At 37.7% G+C, this 14,752-nt stretch overlaps 1 protein-coding gene across 6 annotated transcripts in view; it reads right to left on the reverse strand.

Moving 5' to 3' along the window:
- Positions 1 to 14,752, reverse strand: part of COL4A6 (collagen type IV alpha 6 chain) — a 291,168-nt gene that overhangs the window by 275,007 nt on the left and 1,409 nt on the right. The gene's annotated exons all lie outside the window — the stretch shown is intronic.

Below are 14,752 nucleotides of genomic sequence, written 5' to 3' on the forward strand. Positions count from 1 at the left end.
GGAGTCAAATGAATTTTTGTTTGGGGAGAAAAGGGTCAACTGCTGTAAATCTTGAAAAATGCTCTAGTAATTATTTTTGTTCATCATTATCAACATCAACATGAACATTATTATATCTGAGCATGCTCTGGATATCTACTTGCATGCTAGATGCTGGTACGTATTTATGCAACTTAATCTTTTCTCCAAGGCAGGGTCACATAAATCTTATAAGTCTAAAGTTAATTCTCATCTTTAAGGGATCTGCTACATTCACAAACAGAATTTAGAGATTCTAGGCATTTTAGATTTTTCTCTGCTAACCCTCTTCTCTCTGGGTCAGGAAAAGTAGTCACTCAAGGCTTTAGAGAGCAAGAGAAATACTACTTAACTTTCATTCCCTCCTCAACAGAAAATCTGTCTCCCAAAGGACCATTTCAGCCTCTTGGCCAGCAGTCCCAGACATTTCTGGGAAAGCCTGATCTCATAGAGCTTTATGGCCAGGGAAATTTCCATTGATGAGCACCAACTCCCCCTCGGTACGAGTGAATCAGGTTGAAAGATACTGGCCTACTGTTGCTAGACAAAGGGGAACTGGGACTTCAAGGATGCCTAGGTAGCTCCCTTCAGACATAATCTCCAGTTGAGACCCTGTTCTCCACAGAGGGTCACAAAGGTAGGGCAGCAGAGGTAGAGGTAGCTTTAAGGAAAATGGCACAAGTGTAACAATTCTAACTCTTCTCCCCTAGGAAGCTTGAAAAACAAACTCAACAAGCAATGTGCTCTCAGATGTCCCCCAAATGGGCTCACCACTCATTTTTCGTACACAGGCAGTCACAGTGAGTGATTAGAGAAGAATAACAATAGTAATAATTTTACAGCTAATAATATATTTAGTGATTTGTCCTAAGGCCATAGTTGGTGTTGTAGTCTACATTTGAACCTAGAAACATTTGGCTCCAGGTTTGGAGGTTTATTTTTTTTTATTTTTTTTTAATTTATTTTTTATTGGTGTTCAATTTACTAACATACAGAATAACACCCAGTGCCCGTCACCCATTCACTCCCACCCCCCGCCCTCCTCCCCTTCTACCACCCCTAGTTCGTTTAAAAAAATTTTTTTAAAGACTTTATTTATTTATTCATAAGAGACAAACAGAGAGAGGCAGAGAGACATAGGCAGAGGGAAAAGCAGGCTCCCCATAGGGAGCCTGATGTGGGACTCAATCCCTGGACCCCAGGATCATGCCCTGAGCCAAAGGCAGACACTCAACCGCTGAGCCACACAGGTGTCCCTTTTAAAAAATTTTTTTAACTGCACTATAATCCATAAAGGAAAAAAATCAGGAAATAGACCTCCAGACGTAAACATGGAATTCAAAAAGAGCTTGAGAAAAGACACATACCTTGTGGCCTTCCTAAATTTTATGAACCTGGAATGAGCAGATGTGTGCCACAGAAGTGAGCCCTCCATGCATAAAAAGTTTGCCAGTGCTGGATACCGAGTAGGTGGCAGCAATAACTATAATGCCTATCATCCCCCACTTAGAGAAATATACCTTACCATAGGCATTAGGTAAATGCTCTGGAGAGTCAGGGAGTAAATCAGAGTACAGGGTAAGTCTAGCTCTTTCCTATTCCTATTTCCTATTCCTATTCCTCTAGTGTCATCTGACACCATGCTCTGCCAGCCTCCCTCTACTTCCCCTTCCCCATATTCCACCCACACTGGTTTAGTACATGCCATGGTTCTTCAAACAACAGGGATGACCACAGTGTTTGGCACCTAGTAGGCACTAAATATTTTTCTGAAGGAAGGAGTAAAGGAAAAACAGAGGGAGAGACAGAAGAATAGAAAGGAGACAATTCAGAAAAATATTCCCTAAAGTGGGCCTTAAGGAAATAATAATATGTCCATCTGCAAAGACAGGAGGAAAACAAGATGAGAAAATAAGGGTGTTTCAAACAGAAGGAATAGCAGGAAGAGTGACTATGCATGGCATGTTGAGCCAACACCAAAAGCATAACTGTAATCTAAACATCAGTACGAGAACAGTAACAGCAGATGGAGTGGGATGGGTGAGCAGGGCCAGATGATGATGGGTACAGGGAGCTTTCACAAACGGTGTAGTGGCACTATCATATTTGTGTTTTAGAATAGGTCCCTTGCTGCACAAAGGATGGCTATCAGGAACGAAAGATAAGAGGCAGTGGAAGACTGAAACAAGAAGAACAATCAGGTCTGTTGTAGGAGTCCAGATAAGTGATGATAAAATGCCTGAATTTGAGAGACAGCACACTATAGTGGGTTTTAACCCCAATTCTGCCATTGACTGGATTTGTGATCTTGAATAAATCAGTTTGCCTCTCTAGGCTGAGAATATTTGCCCTATATATTTCGCAGGGTCGCTTTGAGCAGCTAATAATATAATTGAGAAAATACTCTGGAAACTTAAAGCGCTAGAAATCATATGTCATTACTAAAGAGGTGGAAGAGAGAAAAAGAGATGAAGAGGACAACTGAGAAACAGCGATCTTCCCAGACGTACATTCTATGGATGAGAGAGTCTTCTTTGACATCTCCCTTTTTCTCATTTTGTCATATATCAGTTGACAAAATTGGGGATTTTTAAAAATTTTCCCTCAGCAATAAAAGAAATAAAGAATACCTGTAGGGGTGACAGAGTAGGAATTTCACACCTACGTTGTGAATGGTAATCTTGCATATGCTATTTCTTCTAATTGCACAATACTCTCTAGAGGAAGGTATTATTATCCTATTTTTACTGATGAGAAAACAGTCTCCAAAAGGTAAAATGAACCCTAAAAACTACAGAACACTTCTGAAAGAAATTGAGGAAGACACAAAGAAATGGAAAAAATATTCCATGCTCATGGATTGGAAGAATTAATATTGTGAAAATGTCCATGTTACCCAGGGCAATTTACACATTTAATACAATCTCTATCCATATACCATGGACTTTCTTCAGAGAGGTGGAACAAATCATCTTAAGATTTGTGTGAAATTGGAAAAGACCCTGAATAGCCAGGGGAATATTGAGAAAGAAAACCAGAGCTGGGGGCATCACAATGCCAGATTTCAGGTTGTACTACAAAGCTGTGGTCATCAAGACAGTGTGGTCCTGGCACAAAAACAGACACATAGATCAATGGAACACAAGAGAGAATTCAGAAGTGGAACCTCAACTTTATGGTCAACTAGTATTTGACAAAGGAGGAGAGACTATCCACTGGAAAAAGGACAGCCTCTTCAATAAATGGTGCTGGGAAAATTGGACAACCACATGCAGAAGAATGAAACTAGACCATTCTCTTACACCATACACAGAGATAAACTCAAAATGGATGAAAGATCTAAATGTGAGACAAGATTCCATCAAAATCCTAGAGGAGAACACAGGCAACACCCTTTTTGAACTCAGCCACAGTAACTTCTTGCATGATACATCCATGAAGGCAAGGGAAACAAAAGCAAAAATGAACTATTGGGACTTCATCAAGATAAGAAGCTTTTGCACAGCAAAAGATACCTTCAACAAAACTCAAAGACAACCTACAGAATGGGAGAAGATATTTGCAAATGACCTATCAGATAAAGAGCTAGTATCCAAGATCTATAAAGAACTTCTTAAACTCAACACCCAAGAAACAAACAATCCAATCATGAAATGGGCAAAAGACATGAACAGAAATCTCACAGAGGAAGACATAGACATGGCCAATAAGCACATGGGAAAATGCTCTGCATCACTTGCCATCAGGGAAATACAAATCAAAACCACAATGAGATACCACCTCACACCAGTGAGAATGGTGAAAATTAACAAGGCAGGAAACAACAAATGTTGGAGAGGATGTGGAGAAAGGGGAACCCTCTTGCACTGTTGGTGGGAATGTGAACTGGTGCAGCCACTCTGGAAGATTGTGTGGAGGTTCCTCAAAGAGTTAAAAATAGAACTGCCCTACAACCCAGCAATTGCACTGCTGGGACTTTACCCCAAAGATACAGATGCAGTGAAACGCCAGAACACCTGCACCTCAATGTTTATAGCAGCAATGTCCACAATAGCCAAACTGGAAGGAGCCTCGGTGTCCATCAAAAGATGAATGGATAAAGAAGATGTGGTCTTGTACACAATGGAATATTACTCAGCCATTAGAAACGACAAATGCCCACCATCTGCTTCAACGTGGATGGAACTGGAGGGTATTATGCTGAGTGAAATAAGTCAATTGGAGAAGGACAAACATTATATGGTCTCATTCATTTGGGGAATATAAAACTTAGTGAAAGGGAATAAAGGAGAGAAAATGAGTGAAAATATCAGTGAGCGTGACAAAATATGAGAGACCCCTAACTCTGGGAAATGAACAAGGGGTAGTGGAAAGGGAGGTGGTTGGGGTGTTGGGGTGACTGGGTGATGGGCACTGAGGGGGGTACTTGGCAGAATGAGCACTGGGTGATATGCTATATGTTGGGAAATTGAACTCCAATAAAAAAATTAAAAATAAAAGGTAAAATGAGTTGCCTTAAGTCACACAGCTAGGAAGTGTCAGAGAGCAGAGGCAGCATTCAAGCAAAAGTCTGATTCTGGAGTCCATTCTCTCAAACATTATACCATGGAAGAAGTTTGTTATTTTGCCATCAAAGCAGTTGTTATTAGAATTGATATTAGTAATTGTTAAGATATACAAGAAAAAGGCATTTGTTGCAGGCCACTAGGAATAAATCTGCTTATTTGTTTGGAAGTCGTCTGTTGATCACCTACTATGTGCATGGCCATATCCTGGACATTGTATGTACAAGGCTGAAGAGGGCAACACAGACATATAAGCACAAAATGTTCATGACTACATAGACATTGCAGGTGCTACCAAAGAGGCCCAAAGAAACTTGGAATCACAGGTTAAGGAAGAATGAATTCTTTCTGAGGAGGTCTGGGATGGTTTCCTGAAGAAATAACATTTTATCTGGGTATTAAAGATTGAGTAGGAATTCACTAGGTAGAGGAGTGTAAATACTGGAGATAGACATTCCAGATAAGGAGGACACATAAGCAAATGCAAAGAGATAAGAAAGAATATAAGGTAGTTTGGAAATGGAGAGATGTCCAATCTGAATGAAGTGTACTGTACACTATGAGCTTGAGAAGGAAGGTTGACAGGAAAAAACACATGGACATGAGGCTGGAAAGGTAGTTGGGGCAAGATAATTAAGGCCCTTAAACGTGCCAAGCTAAGGAGTATGTACTTTCATACTGGAAGAAACAAGAAACCAACAAAGGTTTGAAATCAGGAGATAATATAATTGGATTTACTGCTAGTAAAATAACTCTGGTGGCAGAGTAGAGATTAGAATGGAGTCAGGAGGTAGACAAACTAGTTAAGAGGCTATTGATATATGATTATGAGGTTTGGAACCAATCTAGATTCCACAGATTTTTGGTAAAACTAATGGAGCTTGGTGAGAAGGATGGAAATAGTGAGAATTAGTGGCTGATTTTATAGTTTCTTGCTTGAAACTTGGTAGATGGTGATATTTAACAAAGATTAAAAAATGAGAGCAGGAAGTTGGAGTGTCATGGAAAGGATTAGAAATCAGTTTCATTTTTAGACACATTGTATTTGGGGCAATACAAAATAATAATAGCTGGCATTGATTGAGTGCTCCAGGTATTGTTTTATATATATTTTTAAATAAATTAACTTAAGAGAGAGAGAAAGACCTATAGAGTGAGCGAGTGCTAGGGGAGGGGCAGAGGGAGAGAGAGAGAGAATCCTAAGTAGGCTCCATCAGCAGCACAGTGCCGGACGTGGGGCTCCATCGCATTACCCTGAGATCATGACCCAAGCCAAAATCAAGAGTCCATGCTTAAACCAGCAGAGCCACCCAGGCACCCGCAGGCATTGTTTTAAATGCTTTGTATGTATCATTGTATGTATCAACTACTTGAGATCCCCGCTGACTAGGTAATTGGAAATATAGGTTTGGAATTCAAAAGACATGTCTGGGCTAGAAATATAAATTGTACTCTACATCAATGTATAGGAGTTATAGTTAAAAACTGTTGAGGCAAGAAGAAGGCAAAGTATAAAATGCTGAGAAATAAAGCACCATTTTAGGACCAGGGAGTAATGAAGTTTATAAGCTCCATGACATCAAAGATCATACTTGCCTTGTTCACCACTGTGTCAACAGAGTCTGGCATACTATTTAGAATACAGTGTTTGCTCAATAAATAAATATTGGATGAATAAAATAAAAATTTCAGAGAAGTATTAGGAGCAACAATGAGACACAATGTCTTGAAAGTCAAAGAAGGAAAGGTAGTTTCAGAATGATTGGAAAATGCAAAACATTGCAGTAGAGAGATCAGAATTGTGGCTACCAGAGGTGGAGGATGGAAGGAGGGAGAATCGGAGGAAGGTGTTTCAAAGGCACAAAATTTCACTTATAAGGTGAATCGGTACTACGGATGTAATGTACAACATGATGACTCCAGCTAACACTGCTGAATGGTGTTAATAGAATAAATCCTAAGAGTTATCATCAGGAGAAATTTTTCTTTTTCACCTTTTTAATTTTTTTTCAATTGTATCTATATGAGAAGATGCTAAATGTATTGTGGTAATCATTTTGCAACATATATAAATCAAGCCATCATGCTGTATGTCTTAAAGTTATACAATGATATAGGTCAGTTATTTCTCAATAAAATGGGGGATAACCCCAATAAGTAAGTCAGATAAAATGAAAGGAATCCATTCTGCTTGGTAGTTAGGAAGCCATTAGTAACTTGAAGGAGGGCAATTTTGGAGAGTAGTCTCAGTCTAGACTGTAATAGGCTTTACCCCTAAGGGTAAATGGTTGTTGAAGAAAAGTAGACAATGAGCAGGAATTTGATGGTAATTGGATGGAGGCGGTTAGAGTTATGGAGAAAAAAGCTATGGTTTTTTTATTATTACTTGTTTTTATAATGGAGGAGACTTTACTATTGTTTGTAGAGCAGAAAAGAAGTCAAGGAGAGGGATCAATTAAAGATGGATGGTAAGAGAGTGGATAATTGCTCTTAGCTAATTTTCCCATCACTATTTTCCTTTGAGCACGCTTTTCCTTTCATGTACATTTAATTAGATTTTATTTTATTTATTTATTTTTTAAAGATTTTATTTATTTATTCACAAGAGGCAGAGAGAGAGAGAGAGAGTCAGAGACACAGGCAGAGCAAGAAGCAGGCTCCATGCAGGGAGCCCAACGTGGGGCTCAATCCCGGATCCCCAGGATCACACCCTGGGCTGAAGGCGGTGCTAAAGGCCTGAGCCACCTGGGCTGCCCTTAATTAGATCTTAAAACAAGTTAGAGCCCTATGATCTACCTCACTGGGACACTTAGCTTAAAAGGACTGGATAGTTTAATACAGTATGGCCCTTTCCTAATACATTCTTTCTACATATGCATGTCCTGTCATCTATAGAGGATAGGACAAGTCTGTACTCCAAGCATGGTGGGTGAAATTATGGAAATATCTCCATAATCAAGGCAAGTGAAAACCAACACGTATTGATAACTGGTGTCAATCTATTTGCTTCATTCTTTTAAAAATTTTTATTCAATTTATTTAAACTAAAAAAAAAAAAACAGTTCACCCATTCCTCCCACCCCCTACTCCATGCCTCTTGCAATCACTGATCTGATCTCTGTATCTATGAGCTTGGTTTTTCTTTTTTTAGGTTCCACATATAATAAGATAGATCATATTATATCTGTCTCTCTCTGTCTGACTTATTTCATTTAACATAATGTCCTTGAGTTCCATCCATGTTGTTGCAAATGGCAAAATTTCATTCTTTTTGGCTGAATGATATTCCATTGTAGATATATATACACACTACAAATTCTTTATCCACTCAGAATCAATGGATAATTAAGTAGTTTGCACATCTTGGCCATGGTAAATAATGCTGCAGTGACTATGAGGGTATATATGTTTTTTCAAATTTGTGTTTTCATTTCCTTCAGGTAAATACCCAGAAGTAGAATTCCTGGATCACATGGTGGTTCTATTTTTAATTTTTTGAGGAACTTCCATACTGTTTTCCATAGTAGTCACACCAATTTACATTCTTACTAATGTTGCACATGGATTTTCTTTTTTCCACACCTTTGTCAGCACTTGTTATCTCTTGTCTTTTTGATACTAGCTATTCTAACAGGTGTGCAGTGATATTTCTTTGTGGTTTGAATTTGCATTTCTCTGATGTTTAATGATACTGGGCACCTTTGTATGTACTTGTTGGCCATCTGTCTTGTCTTCTTTTGAAAAATGTCTATTTGGATCCTCTGTCCAGTTTTTAAATAGGATTGCTTGTTTTTTTGTTTTTTTGTTTTTTTTTTGCTATTGAGTTGTATGAGTTCTTTGTATTTTTTTGGATATTAGTATGTATGTATGACTTGAAATTATTTTCTCCCATTCAGTAAGGTACATCTTCATTTCATTGACGGTTTCTTTTGTTGTGCAGAAGCTTTTTTTGTTTGATGTAGTCCCACTTGTTTATTTTTAATGTCAGATTCAAACAATCATCTCTAAGAGTTATGCCAAGGAACTTACTGCCTGTGTTTTCTTCTAGGAGTTTAATGGTTTCAAATCTTATATTTAAGTGTTTAATTCATTTTGAACTAATCTTTGTGAATGCTCTAAGATATTGATCTAGTTCCATTCTTTTGCATGTGGCTGTCCAATTTTTCTAATACCATTTATTGAAGAGACTGTCCTTTCCCCATTGTATATTCTTGCCTCCTCTGTCAGAGATTAATTGGCCATATATGTGTGAGTTTATTTCTGGGCTCTCCATTGATCTATGTGTTTTTATGACAATATCATACTGTTTTAATTACTAGAGTTCTATAATATAATTTGAAATCAGGGCATGTGATGCCTTCAGCTTTGGTCTTCTTTCTTGAGATTGCTTTGATTATTTGAGGTCATTTGTGGTTCTATACACATTTTTTAAAAATTTTTATTTATTTATGATAGTCACACAGAGAGAGAGAGAGAGAGAGAGAGAGGCAGAGACACAGGCAGAGGGAGAAGCAGGCTCCATGCACCGGGAGCCAGACGTGGGATTCGATCCCGGGTCTCCAGGATCGCGCCCTGGGCCAAAGGCAGGCGCTAAACCGCAGCGCCACCCAGGGATCCCTCTATACAAATTTTAGAATTGTTTGTACTATTTCTGTGAAAAATACCACTGAATATTGATAGAGATTGCATGGAATCTGCATATTGTTTGGATAGTATGGAAATTCTAACAATAATAATTATTTTCAATCCATGAGCACTGAATATGTTTCCATTTATTTGTGTCTTATTTAATTTCTTTAATGTCTTGTTTTCTTTTTTTTAAGATTTTATTTGTTTATTCATGAGAGACACAGAGAGGCAGAGAGGCAGAGACACAGGCAGAGGGAGAAGCAGGCTCCATGCAGGGAGCCCGATGTGGGACCCCATTCCAGGACTCCAGGATCACACCCTGGGCGTGAAGGCAGGCACTAAACCCCTGAGTCACCCAGGGATCCCTAATGTCTTGTTTTCAATGGACAGGTCTTTCACCTTGGTTAAACTTACTTCATGGTATTTGACTCTGTTTGATGTATTTGTAAATGGGATTGTTTTCTTAATTTCTCTTTCTGATAGTTCTTTAATAGTGTAAAGGAATGCAACATACTTTTGTGTATTAATTTTGTATCCTGCAACTTTACTGAATTCATTAGTTCTAACAGTTTTTTGATTGAGTCTTTAGGGTCTACATATATCATCATGTCATCTACAAATAGTGACAGTTTTACTTCTTCCTCTCCATTTTGGATGCCTTTATTTCTTTTTTTGCCTAATTACTCTGGCAAGGACTTACAAGATGATGTTGAATTGTTTCATTCTTATATTAATGAAGTCATTAGGGAAATAGCATACTTAGCTCCTGTGATCTGGCTTGATTATAAGATTATAGTACCTAAGGGAATATTTGCTGGAGACTCCATAATGTACCTAAAATCTAACAGACTATTGGTATTCATAGTCAATACAAATGCCCTCATCCCTGAACAAGCCTTAGAAAGTGACAACTTGTTTATTCTAAAATCTAACACTGGGCAGCCCTGGTGGTGCAGTGGTTTAGCGCCGCCTGCAGCCCAGGGCATGATCCTGGAGACCCTGGATCGAGTCACATGTCAGGCTCTCTTCATGGAGCCTGCTTCTCCCTCTGCCTGTGTCTCGGCCTCTCTCTCTCTGCATCTCTATGAATAAATAAATAAAATCTTTAAAAAAATAAAAATAAAAAATAAAATAATATCCAACACTATAACTAGGGTTTTTTTTAATGTCACAGATTACTTTGGCAGTCTAGTGAAGCCTATGGACTCCTTTTCAGAATAATATTTTTTAATGTATCCAATAGAATACATAGGATTACAGTGGAAATAAATTATATTGAAATATAATCATCAAAACATATAATAAAACAAATTTGTGATATGGAATTATATATCTCCTTCTTTAGTAGCATATTAAATAATATCTACTTCCCCTCCTCTCCTGTTTCAAAATATGTTTGTATTTGACCTGTCAATAATGTAGCTACATTATCATCTAAGTGTTATCCACTTATGTAGTCATTTGAAGATTCATTTGATGATGTACTCATACATATGGATCAGTATTCTTAGTCATCCCAAGATAATATAGTCTGTATACACACACACATATGTTATATATTGTGATTATTCATAGCTAACTGATATAGGACATTTGCTAGCATGCAAAGCAGAAGACTACTTTAAAATTTCATATTAAGAAAATGAAAAGACCAGGCATCAGCTACAGCTTGGGAGAAAATATTTGCAAGTTGTAATGTATGGCAAAGGACTTGTATACAGTATGTACAAAGAACTCTTACAAAAAAAAAAAAAAGAACTCTTACAACTCAATAAGGAGACAAGCCAATCTTAAAATGGGCAAAAGATTTAAATAAACATAAATATAAATTTTTCATATGACCTAGCAATTCCATTTGTATATATCTCCTCAAGAAAAATAAATTGTATGTCCACACAAAGATCTGCATGTTAATGTTCAAAATAGCATTATTCATAATAGCCAAAAAGTGGAAAGAACCCAATGTCCATTAACTGGTAAATGTACAAAAAATGGGGTATATACATAATGGAATACCTATATTAAAAGCCAATACCAATAGAGTAAAATACTGATGCATGCTACAACATGAATGAACTTCAAAAACATTATACTAAGTAAAAGATGCCAAACACAAAAGATCACATATTATATAATCCTATATATAATTCTATTTATATAGGATTCTATATAAATAGAATTATATTCTATTTATATGTAATGCCCAGAAAAGACAAATCTATAGAGGTATAAAAGTAGATTTATGTTTGTTTGGGGTTAGGGGTGGGAATGAGGATTAACTGTGACTGGATATGAAGGATCTTACTGGGGTGATGAAAATGTTCTAAAGCTGGATATGGTGACAGTTGCACAACTTGGTAAATTTATTAAAAATCATAGACTTGTATACATAAAATGAGTGAATTTATGGTATTTAAATTGTATCTCAATAAGTTGTTTTTCAAAAAAAAGAAAGAATTATTAGAGACACAGCCCTAAACAAGGCAAATACTCCTCTTGATCCTTAGCGTAGGAAGAAACTTTTTCCATCTCTGATAAACTCGAGCACTCTATTCATACTTCAATGGCTGTAATTAGGACTGAATATCACAGTGGAAAGGACCAACTTGGGCAAATTACAACTTTAAGGAAAGAAGTTTGTATTTCAATCAGACTTTGATATGAATACGGCTAAGGCATTTTATGTATGCTCTTTACAGAACGGGATAACCAGACATATATTTTCTCCCTTTTGCCTCTTCTCCACCCAAATAACTCTTGCTAGGCTTTGGCTTTAATGATGCTTGGTTGTATTAGAAGTTTCATGAAAGTAGATTAGGGGCAAAGTGGGAAGAAAAAATAAGGACCCTGACTACTTTGGTCACATATTTTAACTGCTAGACATGTTGGCCCATGGTGATATACAAATCTTTCTAGTTTTTACATTAACACAATGCAGACACATACAGATAGTAATTTATCATTAAGTATCTTATCTTTTAAGGAACATAATGACCATCATTGTCTGAGAAAGTAACATCCTAGAGAGTTAGAGACTATGTTTGAATAAATCTTTGTGTGCTGTGTCTCAGGCACTTAATAACCAAAAACGATTATGGATATTCTGAAATCCTAGGCTCTATCTCATTCAGATAAATTGTGCAAGTAGTTTACCTCAAAGAAGATCATCACTCTTTTAAAAGAAATTTAATGGAAACTCATTCTTTAATCCCAGATTTTGACATTTAGCTTCCCATCCCTTTGAATAACACTGCTTTATAAACTCTGACAAAGAACAATCAAAAGCACCTAAAAGACCCCATCTCAAATGCTCACCAATATTCTATTATTGGCATCCAAACTCTCACAGCAAACAAATTTTCTTTTTTTTAAGATTTTATTTATTTATTCATGGAAGACACAGAGACACAGGCAGAGGGAGAAGCAGGCTCCATGCAGGGAGCCCGATGTGGGACTGGATCCGGGTCTCCAGGATCACGACCTGGGCTGAAGGTGGCGCTAAACTGCTGAGCCACCCGGGCTGCCCGCAAACAAACTTTCTTATAGAGAAGCACAACCTAGCTCCGTGTAAATCTATTTGTAAGTTATTTTTCATTAATATTAGTTAAACAAGGTACAGAGAATTAAAAGAACTAAAACCATTTGAAAGGTGAAAAAACATTACAAACCAGAGGATAAACTGGAACTGAGAGGAGATGAGAACCATCTAATATATATGAGAATCCACTACAAAGAGTAAATGGGAACAAAAAAACTTCCCTTCAAAAAAGTCACCTTTTGGGGCAGCCCAGGTGGCTCAGCGGTTTAGCCCCGCCTTTCAGCCCAGGGCCTGATCCTGGAGGCCCAGGATGGAGTCCCATGTTGGGCTCCCTGCATGGAAACTGCTTCTCCCTCTGCCTGTGTCTCTGCCTCTCTCTCTCTCTCTCTCTCTCTCTCTCTCTCTGTCTTTCATGGATAAATAAAAATAAAATTCTTAAAAGAAAGTCACCTTTTGAGATCTTATCCTGCGGTACTCCTCTTTTTCTTTGCCATTTTCCCCAAAATGAAAAAAAAAAAAAAAAAGCTTTACACTGCCAAATATTCAGAAGTAACAGTGAATGAAGCAGCTCTGGATGTAAATAAGGTAAAAAATATTGTCAGTGTAGTTCAAGGTTTATTTTAGTCTTACCAGGGTCACTCACACTGACATAGCAGGTGAAATCGTAAAACAATGAGACAGAATCTGAAATCCACAGACCAAAGCAGTGCTTGATTTTGGAGACACACTTCAATACTTCTAAGAATTAAAGCACAATCCTCCAGTGACTTTTAAGGATATCAACTGATAAGATGCAGTGTTTGGGAAGTCTCTAGCCATCTAGAATGATTTGTTAATGCTTTTCCCCAAAAGTACACTGAATACAATCATCTAGAGTCTGAAAATAGTCTTTGCTGGAAGGTATGCTGCCCAAGCATAACATTTTTACAAGTGGCAAGATTCCCAGACAAATTGTTAACTAATCAAAACCTGGCATTTCCAATAAATGCAGTATTAAGCCTCCAGGTAACACATAACTAAACTCGTGTACTGGGGGAATCAGAGAAGTACACAGAACCCTAGATCAATAATCCTGTTGACAAAGTCTAGAATTTACTTACATAAGAGCTGATGTCCTGAGTTGGGGGGCTGGTAGAGGGTGTCACAATATGTTAAAAGTCAAGTATTCCGGCATCATTTTCTTTTCACAAGATAAATCATTTCACTTCATTCTGACATGTTCTTAAAGATATCTGCCAGGACAAAGTAATCCGCCCCCCTCCCCCAAGAAACATATTAGCTGATTTTATTGGGTTGAATTAAGTATGGCTCTATAAATAGTATTTAAAATATTTAAGTATTTGAAATACAGCCAATCATTATAAATTGTCAAACCCACAAGGTAAATATTTGGAATATATATTAATCTGTCATCTATAGGGAGCGTGACCCTGGCTATTATCAGTTTATTAAATACAGCAGTGAAATAGGACTCAATAGTCAAACAACTTCATGTATGAATTCAGCGGTTAACTTTATTTCTGCCAGCATAAGTAGCTAGTGAGACTGGAAAACTGCACTATCTCTGATTATTCGGGTCACCCCACCTTTGGTAAAGTATCCTCGTAATTACACTGGAGATGTCTTTACTCTCTGGGGTCCATTAACTTTTCTTGACCAAATGTCTACAGAAATTCCTTTGCCTGCAGTCCCTAGCTGATTTAATGGATGATGTCTAAGCAGCCTATGAAACGTTAACTTTCAAATATTTTTTTTCTATTCTAAACATTACCTTTTAACTTTCTTTTTTTTTAATTTTTATTTATGTATGATAGTCACAGAGAGAGAGAGAGAGAGAGAGGCAAAGACACAGGCAGAGGGAGAAGCAGGCTCCATGCACGGGGAGCCCGACGTGGGATTCGATCCCGGGTCTCCAGGATCGCGCCCTGGGCCAAAGGCAGGCGCCAAACCGCTGCGCCACCCAGGGATCCCTACCTTTTAATTTTCTGATGACGCAGAAAAC

Source organism: Canis lupus, chromosome X, assembly GCF_003254725.2.
Source record: "Canis lupus dingo isolate Sandy chromosome X, ASM325472v2, whole genome shotgun sequence".
NCBI classification, from domain to species: domain Eukaryota; kingdom Metazoa; phylum Chordata; class Mammalia; order Carnivora; family Canidae; genus Canis; species Canis lupus.